The following is a 20597-nucleotide window of genomic DNA, read 5'->3' on the forward strand; positions in this document are numbered from 1 at the left end:
TAGAAAAATGTATAAAACATTCAATTTGCAAATACTGGGAGGATGAACGGCTGATCACCAGCAGCCAAGGTGGATTTACTAAGAACAAAACATGCCAAACTTCTAAGGAATCTCCTTCCTTAGAAGTTTTTAAGGTCAGGCTTGACAAAGCCCTGGCTGGGATGATTTGATTGGGTATGGGTCCTGCTTTTGAACAGGGGGTTGGACTAGATGACCGCCTGAGGTCCCTTCCAACCCTGATATTCTATGATTCAAACCAGCTTGATTTCCTTCTTTCAAAAGAAAAGGAGGACTTGTGGCACCTTAGAGACTAACAAATTTATTTGAGCATAAGCTTTCATGAGCTACAGCTCACTTCATCGGATGCATTCCTTTGAAAAGGTAACTGATGTGGTGGATGGGGTAATGCAGTGGATATAATATACCTGGACTTTAGAAAGGCTTTTGACCCACTCACAGAATCACAGAAATGTAAGACTGAAAGGGACCTTGAAAGGTCATCTAGTCCAGTCCCCTGCATTGAGGCAGGACGAAGTATTATCTATTTTTATCTCTTAAGGCTTCCCACTGCCATTCTCATAAGTAAGCTGGAGAAATGAGGGCTCTGTAGAACTGCCATTAAGTGAATACATAATTGGTTAAATGACTGCAAACAAAGAGTAACTATTAATGGCATGGTCAGATTGGAAGGGGGTGCCAGTTGGGGTTCCATGGGGATTTGCTCGGGATCCAGTGTTATTTAACATCTTTATTAATAACCTGGATGTAGGAATAGAGAGCATACTGATCAAGTTTTTAGATGACAAAAAGCTGGGGGAGGGGGTTGCAAACACTTTAGAGGATAACACTCAAATTCAAAGGGTTCTTGATAAATTGGAGAAGTGGGCTACAGACAATAAAATGAAATTCAACAAGGACAAATGTAAGGTGCTACACTTAAGAAAGGAAAAATTAAATGCACAAAAACACAATGGGAGATTAACTGGCTTGGCTGCAGCCCTGCTTGAAAGGATCTGGGAGTTGAGGTGGATCACAACCTCAACATGAGTCAACAATGTAATGCTGTTGCAAAGAAAGCAAATAAAATTTTAGGTTGTATTAACAGAGGCATAGTATGCAAATCATGAGAGGTGATAGTACCGCTCTACTCAGAGCTGGTTAGGCCTCAGCTATATTACTATGTCCAATTTTTTGGTCACTGCTGTGTAGAAATGATGTAGAGAAGCTGGAAATGATCCAGAAGTGAGCAACGAAGATGATCAAAGGGATGGAATGCAAGCCATAGGAGCAAAGTCTGAAGGAACTGGGTATGTTTAGTTTGGAAAAGAGATTAGGGGGGGAATATGATTGTGGTCTTCAAATACTTGAAAGGCTGCCATCAAAAGATGGAGAAAAATTGCTCTCTCTTGCCACAGAGATCAAGACAAGAGGCAATGGGTTCAAACTAAAGCATAGCAGGTTTAGATTAACTCTCCGGAAAAACTTCCTAACTGTAAGAACAGTGGGAAAATGGAACAAACTGCCTACGGAGGTCATATAATCTCCTACAGTGGAGGCTTTCAAAAAGAGGCTGAATAGTCATCTGTCTTGGGTGGTTTAAACACAATAAATCCAGCATCTTGGCAGGGGGTTGGACTAGATGATCCTTGCCATCCCTTCTAACCCTGTGGTTCTATGATTCTAGGAATAGGTAACCCCTGTTTGCTATGCCTGACCTAAACCTGGGCTTTGCCTTAGCAAAGAGCAGGTGTTAGACTTTGTCCTATAGTGCTCATGCACTCTGGTCTCAAAGTGTTCTGCAGCATCTGTGTGGGTAGAATGCTAGTATTTGTGTTATTGGGGTGCTGGGGCAGTGCTCAAAGAGGGAAGAGTTAAGTTTGTGCTGTGGAGGTGGCATGTACCTTAACTTTGTATTTCCTGATTTTTCAAAGGTTTAAGTTTAACCACTCTGCACATTCTGGAAGGCCAGTAGGCACCACTGGGCAACCTTAACTCTGTTAAAGTTTTTGGACATTTAATTTCCTTGCATAAAAAATATTCTCAGCACCCCTATTTACCAGAGCCCAGTTCTCTCTGCTCTGGCTCATTGGCAGTGATTACTGGCTGCATGTTAGTTCTTTCGCTGCTTCTACGTCATCTCCTCATCCCACATCCCTCTGCCTAGCCAGAACAGCCTGGTTCTCTCTCCCCAGCTGTCCTCTTCACATTGAGGCAAGCATCAGCCTAAGAGACCTTTTGGTTGAGGAACAGGGGAGAGGGAGGAGGGACCAGCATGGAGTCAGTATGGACACTTTTTGAAAGCAGGGGCAGACACGGAGTGAGGGCATGAGAGGAAGGATGGGCCAGCGGTTAGGAACTGGGACCCCTAGGCTCAAATTTCTTCTCTCTGTCAGACTTCCTGTGTGACTTTGAGCATGTCATTTCAGGCCCAGAGACTCAAAGGCACCAGTTAGGGGCCTTGTCATAAAAATAAAGGGAAGGGTAACCACCTTTCTGTATACAGTGCTATAAAATCCCTCCTGACCAGAGGCAAAACCCTTTCACCTGTAAAGGGTTAAGAAGCTAAGGTAACCTCTCTAGCACCTGACCAAAATGACCAATGAGGAGACAAGATACTTTCAAAGCTGGAGGGGGGGAAACAAAGGGTCTGTCTGTCTGGGTGATGCTTTTTCAGGGAACAGATCAGGAAGGCAGTCTCAGAACTTCTGTTAGTAAGTAATCTAGCTGGAAATGTGTTAGATTTCCTTTTGTTTAATGGCTGGTAAAATAAGCTGTGCTGAATGGAATGGATATGCCTGTTTCTGTGTCTTTTTGTAACTTAAGGTTTTGCGTAGAGGGATTCTCTATGTTTTGAATCTGATTACCCTGTAAGGTATGTACCATCCTGATTTTACAGAGGTGATTCTTTTACCTTTTCTTTAATTAAAATTCTTCTTTTAAGAACCTGATTGATTTTTCATTGTTCTTAAGATCCAAGGGTTTGGGTCTGTGTTCACCTGTACCAATTGGTGAGGATTTTTATCATGCCTTCCCCAGGAAAGGGGGTGTAGGGATTGGGGGTATATTTTGGGGGAAGACATCTCCAAGTGGGCTCTTTCCCTGTTCTTTGTTAACATGCTTGGTGGCGGCAGCATACAGTTCAAGGACAAGGCAAAGTTTGTACCTTGGGTACATTTTTAACCTAAGCTGGTAAGAATAAGCTTAGGGGGTGTTTCATGCAGGTCCCCACATCTGTACCCTAGAGTTCAGAGTGGGGAAGGAACCTTGACAGGCCTAAATACCTTTTTCTCTTCTTGTCTCAGTTCCTGTCCATAAAAATGGGAATATTAGCCCTACCCTGCCTCGCAGGGGCGCTGAGAATTGATACATTGGAGATTGGGAGGCGCTCCGAGACTGCGGGGACAGGGCCACACATGTAGGCTTGGCAGAATTCAATTTTGGGATTTTTTCCTAAATTTGATGATTACTATCAATTTTTATTTTTAAGAATTTTTTTTCTATTTTTATTTTTGTGGTTGCTGGAAATTAAGGAGGAAGGGTTAGGGCAGTGCTGACAGGGGAGCTGCTGAGGGCTCCTGGCTCAGCCAAGGGGCCCAAGACACTGGTGTGCAAGGAGCAGGGTGAGTGGTGTGGATGAACAGTTCCTGCCTGGGGTCAGCTCCACCTCCCCTCGCTGCTGAGTGAGAGTATGGGGCTGTGACCCTGGGGCCGCAGAGGGCTCCCTGCATGGTTGCAGGGCTGGTGACACCCAATCCCTGCAGGCACAAGGTGGGGGGAAGCTGTGTCCCTGGCGGGCCAGGAGCAGGAGGAGCAGACCCTGGCCAGGGGGCAGGCCACCTTGCTGCTGAATGGCGCTGTTCCAGGCAGGAGCCATACAGCAGTGGGGTCGCCTCTGCTGTGGCCAGAGGCTCATACTCCTCAAGGCCCTGGTCAGGGTTCTCTTCTGTCCCCTGCCAGGACCGCATCCTTTCCCTCACCTCGTGCCTACAGGGAACAGATGTCATCTGTCCTGTAGCAGTTCAGGGAGCCCTTTGTAGCTCCACTGTCATGGGAGTGAGGGGGCAGGGCCATGGCAGCAGAGCTGGTGACTCCTGATCCTTGCAGGTGCAAGGGGGAAGGCTGCTCTCCCACCAACTGTTTCCAATCAATATGGTTTTTTGACAATTTCAGCAGGTCCGCGGAAACCAATGTTTACCAACAAATATTGATATAAATCAAATCTGGCCAAGCCTACGTAAGTATCTATTGAGATACTGCGGGGACAGAACTGAAGCCCTCGCAACAGTCCCCACTGCAAAGCTCTGACTCCCTCCTTTCTACCTGACTCTTCACTGCACTGTTCCAACACCTCCCGCTCCCTGCTCTGAGCCCCACTTTCCCCCAAATGGTCAGAATCACCAACCACAGCTCCAACTCCTCCAACATTACTTCAACCAAGCCCATTGCTCCAATCCACCCTCACACACATCTGCTACTTTGAGCCCCTCACCCCTGCACTGGCTGCCCCCTCCTCCTTGCCACACCATGTTCCTCCTGAGCTTGGAGGAGCCATGAGAAGATGGTTGGGTGTGGAGACTGTATGTATTAGCTGGTGGTAGGTGGGGTCAGAGGAATGGAGATGCAAAGCCCTTACCCCAGATCTGGGCCTAGACTGTACACATCCTGCTACAACATAGAAGACTCAGAAGGGTGTGGAGTTGCCCATTCATTTCAACGTGGTGATCTCAGCTGAATGAGAACACTCCTTGGAAATAAATACAGATGGAAAGAGTAGCTCTGACAGGTGGGAACTGCTCCATTCATCTCAGTGGGTGTTTTCATCCCCTTTTTCCCCAGTGTCAGTGCTTGTGAGCCTAATATGCACCAAGCACACCCAATTTCAACTTCTCATCCCAGTCTTAGCACTGCATAGCTAAACATACTTGTTCTCAGTTTCCTACACAGAGGCGTAAGGATTCCCCAGAAGCCAGTTTACATGGGGCTGTGGGCACAGGAAGCGGGGCTCTGACCACCCTAAAGGAGCAAGGCCACCAGATTCCAGCGCCTATATAGGAGGGTAGACGGTAGGGCTCACAGGCTCCACATCCCTAATCTCCCTGTACACCCCTGGCCATCTACTCACATGTCCCCCTGCCTTGCAGTATCCCACCCCCTTCCCTTTCCTTACCACCCAACCCCACTTATCCCCATTGCCCCAGCCCCAAACTCCTCTCCCATTGACCCCCGCACCACTCCTCTGCCTCCTAATCTCTCCTCCCCTCCCTGCACTTTTTCAGCTCTCGGCACTGCTCCCCCTTGCACATGCACTCCCCCTCACTGCTCTGCCCCCCATATTCCTAATCTGCACCAAAAAGCTTATAAGAATTTTTAAAAGTTATTAGTATCTCTTGCTATGGGCTGTGTATGAGGAATGCCTTGACCTGAAACACACTCAGGTCCATTGTTCAGGAAACATGATTATATTATTCTATCTTTCATCCCCTCTATAGTTAGTCAATGCTAATTTATGTAATCAGTGCTGGCATTGTGCTATAATAATCCCTCAGGTGCAAAAGTAGCAATATGCCCAGCAGGCATTCTCACATATCTGTGCAGAGTATGTGTAATTTGTTATCTTTCAGAAAATAGTTATAGTCCCCTTCTACATTAGAATGGCACATTTCCTCCCTCTCTCCTTCCCAAAAAACTGACAGAGGTGGCTAGTAGCAACATGCCTAGAGATCATTCTAATTGAATTTACAGTGCTTGGGTTTAGCTCAGGTTCAATGACCACAGCATGTCCCTTTGAACCACCAAATTACTGTGATAATAGACTGCCTAGAAACCCTCTTACCTAGCCTGGCTGTATATGTGAAATCCAGTCTCTTTGGCATGTGAGTATTTGGCAGATATTGTTCTAGACAGCTAAACTCTTTTTGTAATAACATTTTCAACATTGCTTCCCCAAAGGAGCGCTGGGTACCATGTACTAGCTGAGATAAATGTCAAGCGACTGAGATCAGTTGGGGAATGATCAGAGCCATAGTTTGAGCCCCAGGTGTGTGCACAAAATGTTATAAGAACCTGTTTATTTTGTAAAATGCTGGTTTTTTTCAGGGGCTGTATCTCAAGAACCCCTTAGAATCATAGAAATGTAGGACTGGAAGGGACCTGAAGAGGTTATCTAGTCCATCCCCATGCCTTGAGGCAGGACTCAGTATTATCTAGCCCAGTGGTTCTCAAACTTCTGCACTGGTGACCCCTTTCACACAGCAAGCCTCTGAATGTGACCGTCCCCCCCTTATAAATTAAAAACACATTTTTTTATATTTAAGACTATTATAAATGCTGGAGGCAAAGTGGCGTTTGGTGGTGGAGGCTGACAGCTCATGACCCCCCTCTAATAACCTTGCAACCCCCTGAGGGGTCACAACCCCCAGTTTGAGAACCCCTGATCTAGCCCATCTATGACAGGTGTTTGTCTAACCTATTCTTAAAAACTGCCAAAGATGGAGATTCTACAACCTCCCTAAGGTAATTTGTTCCAGTGCTTAACTACATTTACAGTTAGGAAGTTTTTCCTATATGTCTAACCTAAATCTCCCTTGCTACATTACTTCTTGTCCTGTCTCAGTGTTAAAGAGAACAATTTATCATCCTTGTCTTTGTAACAACCTTTTACATACATGAAGACTGTTATCATATCCCCCCTCAGTCTTCCCTTCTCCAGACTAAACAAACCCATTTTTTCAATCGTTCCTTATAGGTCATGTTTTCTAGATTTTTAACCATTGTTATTGATCTTCTTTGGACTTTTTCCAATTTGTCCACATCATTCCCAAAGTGTGGTGTCCAAAACTGGACACCATACTCCAGTTGAGGCCTTATTGGTGCTGTGTAGAGTGGAAGAATTACTTCTTACGTCTTGCTCTCAACTCTCCTTCTAAAACATCCCAGAATATCGTTTGCTTTTTTTGCAACAGTATTACATTGTTGATTTGTATTTAGTTTGCGATCCACTATAACCCAAGATCCTTTCCTGCACTACGCCTTCATAGACAGTCATTTCCCATTTTGTATTTGTGAAATTTATTATTCCTTTTGAAGTGCAGTACTTTGCATTTGTCCTTATTGAATTTCACCCTATTTATTTCAGGCCATTTCTCCAGTTTGTGAAGATCATTTTGAATTCTAATCCTGTCCCCCAAAGCGCTTTCAGCCCCTCACAGCTTGGTATCGTCCACAGACTGTATAAGTGTACTCTCTATGCTATTATCCAAATAATTTATGAGGATATTGAATAGAACCAGACCCAGGACAGATCCCTGCAGAACCCCACTCAATATGTCCTTCCAGACTGATTGTGAACCACTGATAGCTAGTGTCTGATTTTCCAACCAGTGCTGCATCCACCTTATAGTAGGTTTGTCTATGCTATATTTCCCTAGTTTGCTTATGAGAAGGTCATGTGAGAAAGTATCAAAAGCCTTACTAAAGTCTAGATAGATCACACCTACTTCTTTCACCCTCTCCACAAGGCTTGTTACCCTGTCAAATAAGGATATTAGGTTGGTTTGGCATGATCTGTTCTTGACAAATTCATATTGATGATTCCTGATAACCCTATTATCTTTTAGGTGCTTGCAAATTTATTTTTAAATAATTTGTTTCCATATCTTTCCAGGTACCAAAGTTAAGCAGACTGGACTATAAGTTTCTGGGTTCTCCTTATTCCCCCATTTATAGATAGGTACTATATTTCCCCTTTTCCAGTCCTCTGGGATCTGTCCTGTACTCCATGAGTTCTCAAAGATAATTGCTAATGGCCCAGAGATCTTTTTAGCCAGTTGCTTAAGTATTCTAGGATGTATTCTGTCAAGCCCTGATGACTTGAGGACATCTTGTTTGTCTAAGTATTTCTTAACTTGTTCTTTCCCTATTTTAGCCTCAGATCCTGCCCCATTGACACTGACATTCACTGTGTTAGTTGGCCAATTTCTGCTAACCTTTTTTGGTGAAAACTGAAACAAAAAAGCATTTAACACTTTGGCCATTGTTGCATTTTCTGCTGTGGTCTTTCCCTCCTCATTGAGTAATGGGCCTACTCTGTCCTTGATCAGCCTCTTGCTTCTAATGTGTTTGTAAAATGTTTTCTTGTTACCCTTTTAGTTCCCACTAGTTTAATCTTATTTTATGTATTGGCCTTTTTAATTTTGTCCCTACATGCTTGTGTGTGTTGGGTTTTTTTATATTCATCCTTTGTAATTTAACCTAGTGTCCCCTTGTATGACTCTCTTTTTTTAAAGTTTCAGATCATTGAAGGTCTCCTGGTTAAGCCAGTGTAATCTAGTGAGGGGTGTATTTTAGTGGCTCCCATGATGGGAGAAAGCAAAAGGGATAGGGTGGGTTGGGTTGGATCCCACAAGATTTCCAGCCCTTACAGGACTTCCAGGGTAGGCTTAAGGTGTTGTGGGATTTGGCATGACATTTGGAGCCATGATAAGAGCCATTTGTTAAGGACTTCCTATTTGCTGGTTTCCAGCAGTCAGCCCTCACTTACTCCCTTATCTAGGTAGCTGTGGGTTATACTAGTTGCCATTTTGGGGCTGAGAAGGATTTTTTACCTACACCACCTGATTGGCAAAGGCTGGTTAGGTTTTTTTCACCCTTCTTACAGTGAAACCTAGGGACTGGGTTTTGGGAAACCAGTGGGTTGGAATTCTTCCCTTTCCAGAGGGCACAGTTTGGACCGATATGAGAATCCTTTAGTTGTTGCAACTTTTGGCAGGTGGTCAGTGCAGGAACTCGCTGATTTAGGCTCCAGATCCAAAAAAGTATCACAAGGGGCATCCCGAGGGCATCTCCTTATGAGATGGGAGCATAGGGTCTAACCCCCTCAGGACAAATGTGAACCAGGGCTGGGGCACTATGCCAGGGGGACCGCCCCACCAATGTGCTTGATGGTAGTGCTGACTGGGGGTCAAGGTCCCTTTTCACCTCATCCTCTGAAAGGGGGAGGGATGCTAGCAGGCAAGGTTCGGTGCCCAGAGAGCCTCCATTTGTGACGATTGGCTCCCCGTGTGGTGGGAGCTCCAAGAATTGGCAAAGTATCAATGGGGTGCAAGTGACTATGGTGGGCTGTCCCTAATGGGAACTTAGGATGTAATTTGACTAATAAAGTTGTAGCCTGGTCTGACGGGTTTGGTCACAGAGACTCCATTGGGACTGTCACCTGATGTGCTGGAATTACCTCTGAGCCCATTTTCCCTGCCAGCTTGGCACTCAAGAACCCTGCCTTGTTGAGCCAGACACACTAGCCTGCTGCAACACAGACCCAGGTCTGGTCCATGCCCCCAAAGCTCAGACTTTAACAAAAACTGCTCAGCAGGTCACCTATCTCCAGCACCCAGACACCCAGCTCTCCCCCCTCCCCAGGCCTTGTATGTACCAGCCCCAGCCTGCCTCCTCTCTTGGCCACACTGGGAAGGAATTGGGAAATGGATGGAAGCAGGCAGGCAGGAGGGGGTTTGGGGGCAGAGTGTGGGTGGGGCCAGGCCAGGCTGTTTGGGGAGGCACAGCCTTCCCATGCCTCTGCTACCTGTTGCCCATACCCATGAGGCAGAGCAAATTTCAGGACAATCTGAGTGTCTGGATTTACTTAGAAGAGTTGTCATTTTAAACAGAATGTACTTCTCAATCTTAGCTATAGCAGAGCTGACACTCTGGTATAATTTGCTTGACAGTCGCCCTTCAGTGGTACACAGAAGTTGCTATGCAATCAGCTGCCCTTCAGTGGCCTATAGTGGTGCACCCGTGAATCATGAATAAGAACTGGAGGATAACTGCATAAATGCTTAAAAAATACAAGGTTAAATTGAACTCCAGTAGCACTGTGCTTGAGCGTGGGTCTGTGCTGTGCTTAGGAGAAGAGGTAAGGGGAAGAATGTGGTGGCAGAGTTTGACAGTCTGCTCCACAGCCTTCAGGGGGTCCCTTACCTTCAGTGTGCTGCTCTCTCTGTGTACTCTGCGAGAGGCACAGACATTTTCCTTGGCAAACCCTCATATGCCCTCCATCTCTCATTGCAAACCTCTCACTCACAGATTAATCTTCCACTGTACTATTTTCATCTCAGGTTTCCCCTCTAGTTCTCATTGCCCTGCCTCCCTGTAATCTTGGGGTAGGTAAGGTGAAGAGGCAATTAACTTTGATGTAGTCAAATCTATAATGACAACTCCAGGAAAATGAGTCTCAAAGTCCAAATGGGAGTGGGAGTGATTTATAGCTTTATAGTTGTTTGTGATATGATATGAAAGTAGTCAGTCAACAGATCAGAACAATACAGTGTCCTGCGCCTGGCTGCTCTGCCCCATGTCACATGATACTGCAGGGTCAGAACTCCACTACAGTCTAGGAAAAGGAACAAATTTGGGAAGCAAGACCCAGTTGATCCACTATTCCTGCTGTAGCCTGTTCCTTTTAACATCAGCTGAAACTCTTTTGCTTGGCTCTTCACCACAGGTAGGAAAAATGGGATTCTGACTGATGCAGGAGGATGCTGAAAAGTTTTGCTGGGATCCCCTTCCCCTTCCCCTGCAGGAAGATGCTGAAAGGTTTTGCTAAGGGCCCATGCAAAGGGAAAGATTGATGCCTGATCTCAATGGTGGTTCACATGTACTGCTGAGGTCCCTGGGGGCCAGGGTCTGACCTTGGGGGAAGAAGGATGCTCTGGGCCCATGTGATATTTTAGCCAAAATTTTGGTAATCTGACAATCATTGTAGTACTTCCTTGATAGGAGGATTGTATAGGAAGGAAAAGCCAACAACTCTGATTCCTTCAGTGTAGCTAGGTTCCTATACTGCATTCATCACCAATTTCTTCATCAAATTGTCACCAAACCAAGAAGAAATGATTCACATTTTTAGACTTGGTTTTGGTAAGTAGTGAGAACATCATAGAAGAGCTGGTCATAGGAAATAACGTATTGAGTGATCATGAGTTGATTCAGTTTAAATTAAATGGAAGGATCATCAAAGCCATTTTTTATTTCAAAAGGGCAGAGTTTGAGAAATGAAGGGAGGGACATAGGTGTCTGGGTTAATCACAGGACGACTATGAACCACCAATGTGATGCAGCTGTGAAAAAAGCTAATGTGATCCTAGGATGCATCAGGCAAGGCATTTCCAGTAGAGAGAGAAGTACTTATGCCATTGTATAGAGCACTGGTAAGACCTCATTTGGAATACTGTGTACAATTCTGGTCACCCATATTCAAGAAAGATTAATTTAAACTGGAAGAGGTGGAGAGAAGAGCTACTAGGATGATCAGGGGAACAGAGGGCCTGTCTTGTGAGAAGTAACTGGAAGAGCTTGACTTATTTAGTCTAGCAAAAAGAAGGATAAGAGAGCATATGATTGCTTTCTATAAATATAGTGTGTGAGGGGGTAAATACTCGGGAGGGTGAGGAGCTATATAAGCTAAAGGACAATGTTGTCACAAGAACAAACGGATAAAAACTGGCCATGAACAAATTCAATCTGGAAATTGGAAGGTTTCTAACCATTAGAGGGGTGAGGTTCTGGAAAAGCCTCCTGTCACAGTTCAGGGCTCCTGCACCTGTATTCCCTCTCTGTGGTCCAGCAAGCACACGCAATTTAGGCTCCTGGCTTCTCAGCTGTCACCTCTCTTGAGTGGAGACCCACATTTCTCTCCTTCCTGACCAGGGTTTTTTCCAGTTGTGACAAAGTTCCTCCTCTACCTTGGTGGGTCTTGTGCTTATTGGCAGATTTGCTCGCTTTGGAGCTTCACGGCAGCCCACAGTTTCGCCGTTTTCATGAACCCACAGTCCAGGTCAACTCCTCCTGTGTCTGACCAGGAGTTGGGAGGTTTGGGGGGAACCCGGGCCTGCCCTCTACTCCGCGTTCCAGCCCAGGGCCCTGTGGAATGCAGCTGTCTAGAGTGCCTCCTGGAACAGCTGTGCAACAGCTACAACTCCCTGAACTACTTCCCCATGGCCTCCTCCCAACACCTTCTTTATCCTCACCATAGGACCTTCCTCCTGGTGTCTGATAATGCTTGTACTCCTCAGTCCTCCAACAGTATGCGTTCTCACTCTCAGCTCCTAGCACCTCTTGCTCCCAGCTCCTTACACACACACACCACAAACTGAAGTAAGCTCCTTTTTAAACCCAGGTGCCCTGATTAGCCTGTCTTAATTGATTCTAGCAGCTTCTTGATTGGCTGCAGGTGTTCTAATCAGCCTGTCTGTCTTAATTGTCTCCAGAAGGTTCCTGATTGTTCTGGAACCTTCCCTGTTACCTTACCCAGGGAAAAGGGACCTACTTAACCTGGGGCTTATATATCTGCCTTCTATTTCTCTCCTGTAGCCATCCGGCTAGACCCTGTCACATATCCCTCCCCTCTGCTCAACACTATGGGGTTGAGCAACTTGGGACGTTAGGCAGTGTACTCGTGACAAGCCATCTGCATTGCCATGGTGGCTTCCAGCCCAGTGTTGTATGGTGAATTGGAAAGGTTGTAGGGACAAGAACCATCTGGTCATCCTTACATTCTTCTCTTTATTTCGCTGCATCCACTGGAGGGATGTATGGTCAGTCACAAGGGTAAACCGTCGTCCCAGAAGGTAATAACGTAGTGTTTCCATGGCCCATTTCACAGCTAGGCACTCTCTTTCAACCACGGCATACTTCTGCTCTCTCGGGAGGAGTTTCCTGCTGAGGTAGAGGATTGGGTGTTCTTCATCTCTGACCATCTGCAATAGGACAGCTCCCAATCCTACTTCAGATGCATCTGTTTGTAAAAATGAATTCTTTGTTGAAGTCTGGGGCTATAAGCACGGAGTTACTGCAGAGGGCAGTCCGTAGATACATGAATGCTTTCTCTGCGGCATCTGTCCACTTCACCATGTCTGGACCCCGGGCTTTTATCATGTTTGTCAGGGGACTCGCTCTGGTAGCAAAATGGGGAATAAATCGTCGGTAGTACCCCACCACACACAGGAATGCCCGGACTTGCTTTTTCCGATTCGGCCGGGGCCAATTTTGGATAGCCTTTAGTTTGTTTAGTTGGGGCTTGACCATGCCCCTTTCTACAAGGTAGCCAAAGTATTTAGCCTTGGCTAGCCCTATAGCACACTTGGCTGGATTGGCTGTGAGGCCAGCCCATCTTAGCGTGTCTAGAACCGCTTCCACCTTTCCTAAGTGGGTTTCCCAGTCAGGGGTGTGAATAATCACATCATCCAGGTATGCCGCTGCATAACTGGTATGGGGCCGTAGGAACTTGTCCATAAGACGCTGGAAGATGGCAGGTGCCCCATGCAGTCCGAAAGGAAGAACAGTATATTGAAACAGACCCTCTGGGGTAGAGAATGCCGTCTTTTCTTTCGCATCTTTGGCAAGGGGAATCTGCCAGTATCACTTCGTTAAATCAAGGGTGGTCAAAAATCGGGCATTGCCCACGTGGTCAACTAACTCATTGATACGGGGTATGGGGTATGCATCAAATGTGGATATCTCATTCAGCCGGCGAAAGTCATTACAAAACCTAGTGGTGCCATTGGGTTTGGGCACCAACACAATTGGGCTTGACCACTGACTGTGGGACTCTTTGATGACTCCCAGCTCCAACATCCTTTTTACCTCTGCCTTGATCTCCTCCCTTTTTGCCGCTGGAACCCGATAGGGCCTTAAAGTTACCTTTGCCCCAGGGTCTGTGATAATGTGGTGATAGGCTTCGGTGGTCTGACCTGGTTTGGTTGAAAACACGTCCTGGTACCTGTTGATCATCTCAGTTACCTTCTTCTTCTGGTTTGGTGTCAGATCAGTGGATATCCTGATCTGCTCCTGCATGTTTTTTCCCTGGATCGGGGTCTCTTGGGCCACTACACATGCCTCTCATTGGTGCCAAGGCTTTAAGAGGTTAATGTGATAAATTTGTTCTTGTTTCCGGCGTCCTGGCTGCCACACCTTGTAGGTTACTTCCCCCACGGGTTCAACGACCTCATAGGGCCCCTGCCATTGGGCCAAAAGCTTGCTTTCTGCCTTAGGTACCAACACCATCACCCGATCCCCTGGTTGGAACCGTCAGACTTTTGCCTGGCGATTGTAATGGGTTTGCTGGGCCTCCTGCGCCTTTTCCAAATGTTCCCGTACAATAGGGGTGACCCGGGCTATCCGTTCTCGCATCTGCAACATATGGTCAGTTATATTTCTCCCCTCATTGGGTTCCTCTTCCCAGATTTCTTTTGCAATATCTAGTATGCCACGGGGGTGGCATCCGTATAATAATTCAAAGGGGAAAAACCCAGTTGAGGCCTGAGGTACCTCCCGGATTGCAAACATAAGGTAGGGTAGTAGGGTGTCCCAATCCTTCCCGTCCCGACTTACCACTTTCCTTATCATTGCCTTGAGGGTTCGGTTAAAGCTTTCTACCAGCCCATTGGTCTGCGGATGATAGACTGATGTTCTCAGGGTATGTATATGGAGCAGCGTACAGAGGTCCTTCATTAGCTTTGACATAAATGGGGTACCTTGGTCTGTTAATATCTCCTTTGGTTGCCCCACTCGGGCAAAGATCCCCACCAACTCTTTAGCTATCATTTTAGAGGCCGTCTTCCACAGGGGGACGGCTTCTGAATAGCGAGAAGCATAATCCAGAACGACAAGTATATATTGGTGGCCGCGGGCTGTCTTCTCCAGGCGTCCCACTAGGTCCATGGCTATTCGTTCAACGGGGACCTCTATGATGGGAAGGGGTACTAAAGGTGTCCTCAAGTGGGGATGGGGACTGTGCAGCTGACACTCCGGGCAGGATGCACACTACCTCCGCGCTTCTTCATGTACTCTGGGCCAGAAGAATCGTCGCAGGACCCGTGCCAGGGTCTTCTCTACCCCCAAATGCCCCCCAAAAAGATGACTATGGGCCAGACTTAACAGCATTCTGGTGTTGAGGTACTAGGATCTGCTGTACCTTCTGCCCCTGTACTGGTGCAACCAAGTATAAGAGATTCTTCTTCATTATGAAGTAGGGTCCTGGTCCCCGGGTTTTCCCTTCCACGTGGACCCCATGTATTTCGGTCACCTCCTTCCTAATGTTGTTGTACCTTGGGTTTTCAGCCCGGTCCTGTCCAAAATTTCCTCTCCCGGGGCTAATCTGCCTGAGATCTAGGGGGCCAGTCTCTGTTGCCTCTACTGGTTCAGACGCGTTAGGGTGTGGGTCAGATTCGGGTGCTTCTCCATCCTCCTTTTCAGCTGCTCGGGTCCGCCTACCTACGAGAGCAACCCTCTGTCTTTGGGCCAATATTTGGGTTCCCAAAGGTTCCCTTAGCTGCCCTTCTTTCCCTTTTCATCTTTCTACGCTGTCTGGGAGTGGAGAACAAATCTGGGGATATTTCAGAGACGGTTGAGGGTTGACAGTCTACTGTGGATGCCTCACTACTTTCAGGGCTTCCGCCTTTCTCCAATTCCCCTACCGGGAGTAAGTCTCCAAACCCTGGGAAGTCCCTCCCTATAAGCGACGGGTATGAGAGTTTTGAGACTACACCAGCTGCTACCTCAGTAGTGTTCCCCTGAATCTTGATTTTTACTGGGATGGTGGGGTAACAACCAACTGTCCCATGGATGCATGTTATCCCCGTATGCTTAGCCCACAGCAGCTGACTACGCTTCACGAGCTTCCCCGAGACAAGCATGATAGCACTCCCCGAATCAACCAGTGCTGTGGTCTGTACCCCATTTAGCTTCATTGGTCTGGTGTACATATGTGGGGTTAGTGAGACCCCCACAAGGTGGATTAGGGAGCATGGGTCTGCCCAGTTCCCCAGGTTACACTGCATAGGCTCCTTGGCATTGGGACACTGTGCAGCTATGTGTCCCCACTCCCTGCAGGCATAACATCTGTATGGAGCCCTAGGCATTCCCTGGTCTCTTGGTTTGGGTAGTCTAACATCACGATCCTCTTCCCCCTCCGTGCTCCGACTCTTTGTGGCTTCTGGTGGCCTTCAGCCCCTCTCTTTTTCCACCTGGGCTCTCCTGGTGACCCTGTCATCCGAGCTCTAGGGCTTGTGCTGCTAGTTTAACCCGGGGTGCTTCTTCCTTAACTGGTCGGGTCAGCTCCCTTGCTGTCCTTCGCCTTTCTACCAGCACGACAACCTCGTCGTAGGTGGAGGGTTCGTTCTGGCTTACCCGGGCGCGAAGGTCTGGCGGTAATCCTTTCATGTACCGGTCGATGACAAGAACTTCTAAAAAATAAAAGGAGTACTTGTGGCACCTTAGAGACTAACCAATTTATTTGAGCATAAGCTTTTATGAGCTACAGCTCACTTCATCGGATGCATTCAGTGGAAAATACAGTGAGGAGATTTATATACACACACAAAATGAAAAAATGTGTGTTATCATACACACTGTAAGGAGAGTGATCACTTAAGATGAGCTATTACCAGCAGGAGAGCGGGGGCGGGGGAGAAGAAAACCTTTTGTAGTAATAATCAAGGTGGGCCATTTCCAGCAGTTAACAAGAACTTCTGAGGAATGGGGGGGGGGGGGAGTTTGTGTAATGACCCATCCACTCCCAGTCTCTATTCGAGCCTAAGTTAATTGTATCCAGTTTGCAAATTAATTCCAATTCAGCAGTCTCTTGTTGAAGTCTGTTTTTGAAGTCTTTTTGTTGTAATATTGCGACTTTTAGGTCTGTAATCGAGTGACCAGAGAGATCAAAGTGTTCTCCGACTGGTTTATGAATGTTATAATTCTTGACATCTGATTTGTGTCCATTTATTCTTTTACGTAGAGACTGTCCAGTCTGACCAATGTACATGGCAGAGGGGCATTGCTGGCACATGATGGCACATTGGTAGATGTGCAGGTGAATGAGCCTCTGATAGTGTGGCTGATGTGATTAGGCCCTATGATGGTGTCCCCTGAATAGATATGTGGACACAGTTAGCAATGGGCTTTGTTGCAAGGATAACAACAAAGGTTAGGTTCCTGGGTTAGTGGTTCTGTTGTGTGGTGTCTGGTTGCTGGTGAGTATTTGCTTCAGGTTGGGGGCTGTCTTTAGGCAAGGACTGGCCTGTCTCCCAAGATGTGTGAGAGTGATGGGTCGTCCTTCAGGATAGGTTGTAGGTCCTTGATGATGCGTTGGAGAGGTTTTAGTTGGGGGCTGAAGGTGATGGCTAGTGGCGTTCTGTTATTTTCTTTGTTGGGCCTGTCTTGTAGTAGTAGGTGACTTCTGGGTACTCTTCTGGCTCTGTCAATTTGTTTCTTCACTTCAGCAGGTGGGTATTGTAGTTGTAAGAATGCTTGATAGAGATCTTGTAGGTGTTTGTCTCTGTCTGAGGGGTTGGAGCAAATGTGGTTGTATCGTAGAGCTTGGCTGTAGACGATGGATCGTGTGGTGTGGTCTGGGTGAAAGCTGGAGGCATGTAGGTAGGAATAACAGTCAGTAGGTTTCCGGTATAGGGTGGTGTTTATGTGACCATCGCTTATTAGTACCGTAGTGTTCAGGAAGTGGATCTCTTGTGTGGATTGGTCCAGGCTGAGGTTGATGGTGGGATGGAAATTGTTGAAATCATGATGGAATTCCTCAAGGGCTTCTTTTCCATGGGTCCAGATGATGAAGATGTCATCAATATAGCACAAGTAGAGTAGGGGCGTTAGGGGACGAGAGTTGAGGAAGCGTTGTTCTAAGTCAGCCATAAAAATTTTGGCATCCTGTGGGGCCATGCGGGTACCTATAGCAGTGCTGCTGATTTGAAGGTATACATTGTCCCCAAATGTGAAATAGTTATGGGTGAGGACAAAGTCACAAAGTTCAACCACCAGGTTTGCCGTGACATTATTGGGGATAGTGTTCCTGACGGCTTGTAGTCCATCTTTGTGTGGAATGTTGGTGTAGAGGGCCTCTACATCCATAGTGGCTAGGATGGTGTTTTCAGGAAGATCACCGATGGATTGTAGTTTCCTCAGGAAGTCAGTGGTGTCTCAAAGATAGCTGGGAGTGCTAGTAGCGTAGGGCCTGAGGAGAGAGTCTACATAGCCAGACAATCCTGCTGTCAGGGTGCCAATGCCTGAGATGATGGGGCGTCCAGGATTTCCAGGTTTATGGATCTTGGGTAGCAGATAGAATACCCCAGGTCGGTGTTCCAGGGGTGTGTCTGTGCAGATTTGTTCTTGTGCTTTTTCAGGAAGTTTCTTGAGCAAATGGTGTAGTTTCTTTTGGTAACCCTCAGTGGGATCAGAGGGTAATGGCTTGTAGAAAGTGGTGTTGGAGAGCTGCCTAGCAGCCTCTTGTTCATATTCCAACCTATTCATGATGACGACAGCACCTCCGTTGTCAGCCTTTTTGATTATGATGTCAGAGTTGTTTCTGAGGCTGTGAATGGCATTGTGTTCTGCACGGCTGAGGTTATGGGGCAAGTGATATTGCTTTTCCACAATTTCAGCATGTGCACGTTGGCAGAAGCACTCTATGTAGAAGTCAAAAGAAAAGGAGTACTTGTGGCACCTTAGAGATTAACCAATTTTAGTCTCTAAGGTGCCACAAGTACTCCTTTTCTTTTTGCGAATACAGACTAACACGGCTGTTATTCTGAAACCTATGTAGAAGTCCAGTCTGTTGTTTCAGCCTTCAAGAGGAGTCCACCTAGAATCCTTCTTTTTGTAGTGTTGGTAGGAAGGTCTCTGTGGATTAGTATGTTGTTCAGAGGTGTGTTGGAAATATTCCTTGAGTCAGAGACGTCGAAAATAGGATTCTAGGTCACCACAGAACTGTATCATGTTTGTGGGGGTGGAGGGGCAGAAGGAGAGGCCCCGAGATAGGACAGATTCTTCTGCTGGCTAAGAGTATAGTTGGATAGATTAACAATATTGCTGGGTGGGTTAAGGGAACCATTGCTGTGGCCTCTTGTGGCATGTAGTAGTTTAAATAGTTTAGTGTCTAGATAACTTCTAATATCTCCTCCGGACTCTGGGACTCAGTTTGTAACCACTTTCGAGCGAGATGGATGAGGTCATATAATTGGGACCACGGGGTTTTGTTTTCCTGGTACCTCCACTCATGATATCACTGGGTCCGCACTGTGGTTGTTACCCCAGATCTGGCCAGGCTCTCTGCTTTCAGCTGGGGGTAGTCTGCCACAGCCTCTTCAGGCAAATCATAGTAGGCCTTCTGGGCCTCCTCACACAGGAATGGAGCGAGGATGCCAGACCACTGTTCTCGGGGCCAAGCCTCCCGCAGGGCTGTCCTCTCAAAGGCCAGGAGGTATGCCTCTACATCATCCTCCCGCGTCATTTTCTGCAGCCAATTGCTGGCCCATATTATCTGCGTCCCATCATGGCCGCAGTTCAGCTCTGTAAGGGCCTTTACCTGGTTTACCAGTTCCCGCAACATAGCCCGATCTTGAGCAGCCTGATCCATCAGCAGGCGATTCGTCTCTTGCTACAGCCGCACTGCCTCCTGTTGGGTGGCTGCCTGGACACGAGTAGCCTCCTGCTGGGCAGCCATGGCTTGTATCAGTGCCCGCACTACCTCCTCCATTGTGGTGAAAAAAAATAAACCCTCTCCCTTCTCCCCCCCCCCCCGCTTCTTCCGCCGTGCTGTGGACACCAGATGCCACTGCTAACACCAGTTGTGACAAAGTTCCTCCTCTACCTTGGTGGGTCTTGCGCTTATTGGTGGATTTGCTCGCCTTGGAGCTTCACGGCAGCCCTCAGTTTGGCCATTTTTGTGAACCCATAGTCCAGGTCAACTCCTCCTGTATCTGACCAGGAGTTGGGAGTTTTGGGGGGAACCCAGGCCTGCCCTCTACTCCGGGTTCCAGCCCAGGGCCCTGTGGAATGCAGCTGTCTAGAGTGCCTCCTGGAACAGCTGGGCGACAGTTACATCTCCCTGGGCTACTTCCCCTACTTCCTCCCAACACCTTCTTTATCCTCACCATAGGACCTTCCTCCTGGTGTCTGACAATGCTTGTACTCTTCTGTCCTCCAACAGTATGCGTTCTCACTCTCAACTCCTAGCACCTCTTCTTCCCAGCTCCTTACATGCGCACCACAACTGAAGTGAGCTCCTTATTAAACCCAGGTGCCCTGATTAGCCTGCCTTAATTGATTCTAGCAGCTTCTTGATTGGCTGCAAGTGTTCTAATCAGCCTGTCTGTCTTAATTGTCTACAGAAGGTTCTTGATTGTTCTGGAACCTTCCCTGTTACCTTACCCAGGGAAAAGGGACCTACTTAACCTGGGGCTAATATATCTGCCTTCTATTCCTCTCCTGTAGCCATCCAGCCCAACCCTGTCACACAGGCTTTACAGTTTCCTGCCTACACCATGTTATTTCCAGCAAGCCAGACTGCCTAACCAGGCCAGCTTCTGAGCTTTTCATTTCCCTGAGAAGTTCTAAGCAGTTGTAACTGCCAACAGTTGCAAGTTACCACACAGCCCTTTCCAAGCAAGCACATTTAATCTTAAGGTGAAACCCAACATCTCTACTTCTGATGGGTTGGAAGTTTGGTGGCTGAACACTACAGACAGAGATTATTATATGATTTGTAAGCAAGGTAATGATTTGTAAGCAATCTGAATGAGCTCTCCCCTGACAGC

This window comes from Lepidochelys olivacea (genome assembly GCF_965140295.1).
Source record: "Lepidochelys olivacea isolate rLepOli2 genome assembly, chromosome: 7".
In the NCBI taxonomy this organism is placed as follows: domain Eukaryota; kingdom Metazoa; phylum Chordata; order Testudines; family Cheloniidae; genus Lepidochelys; species Lepidochelys olivacea.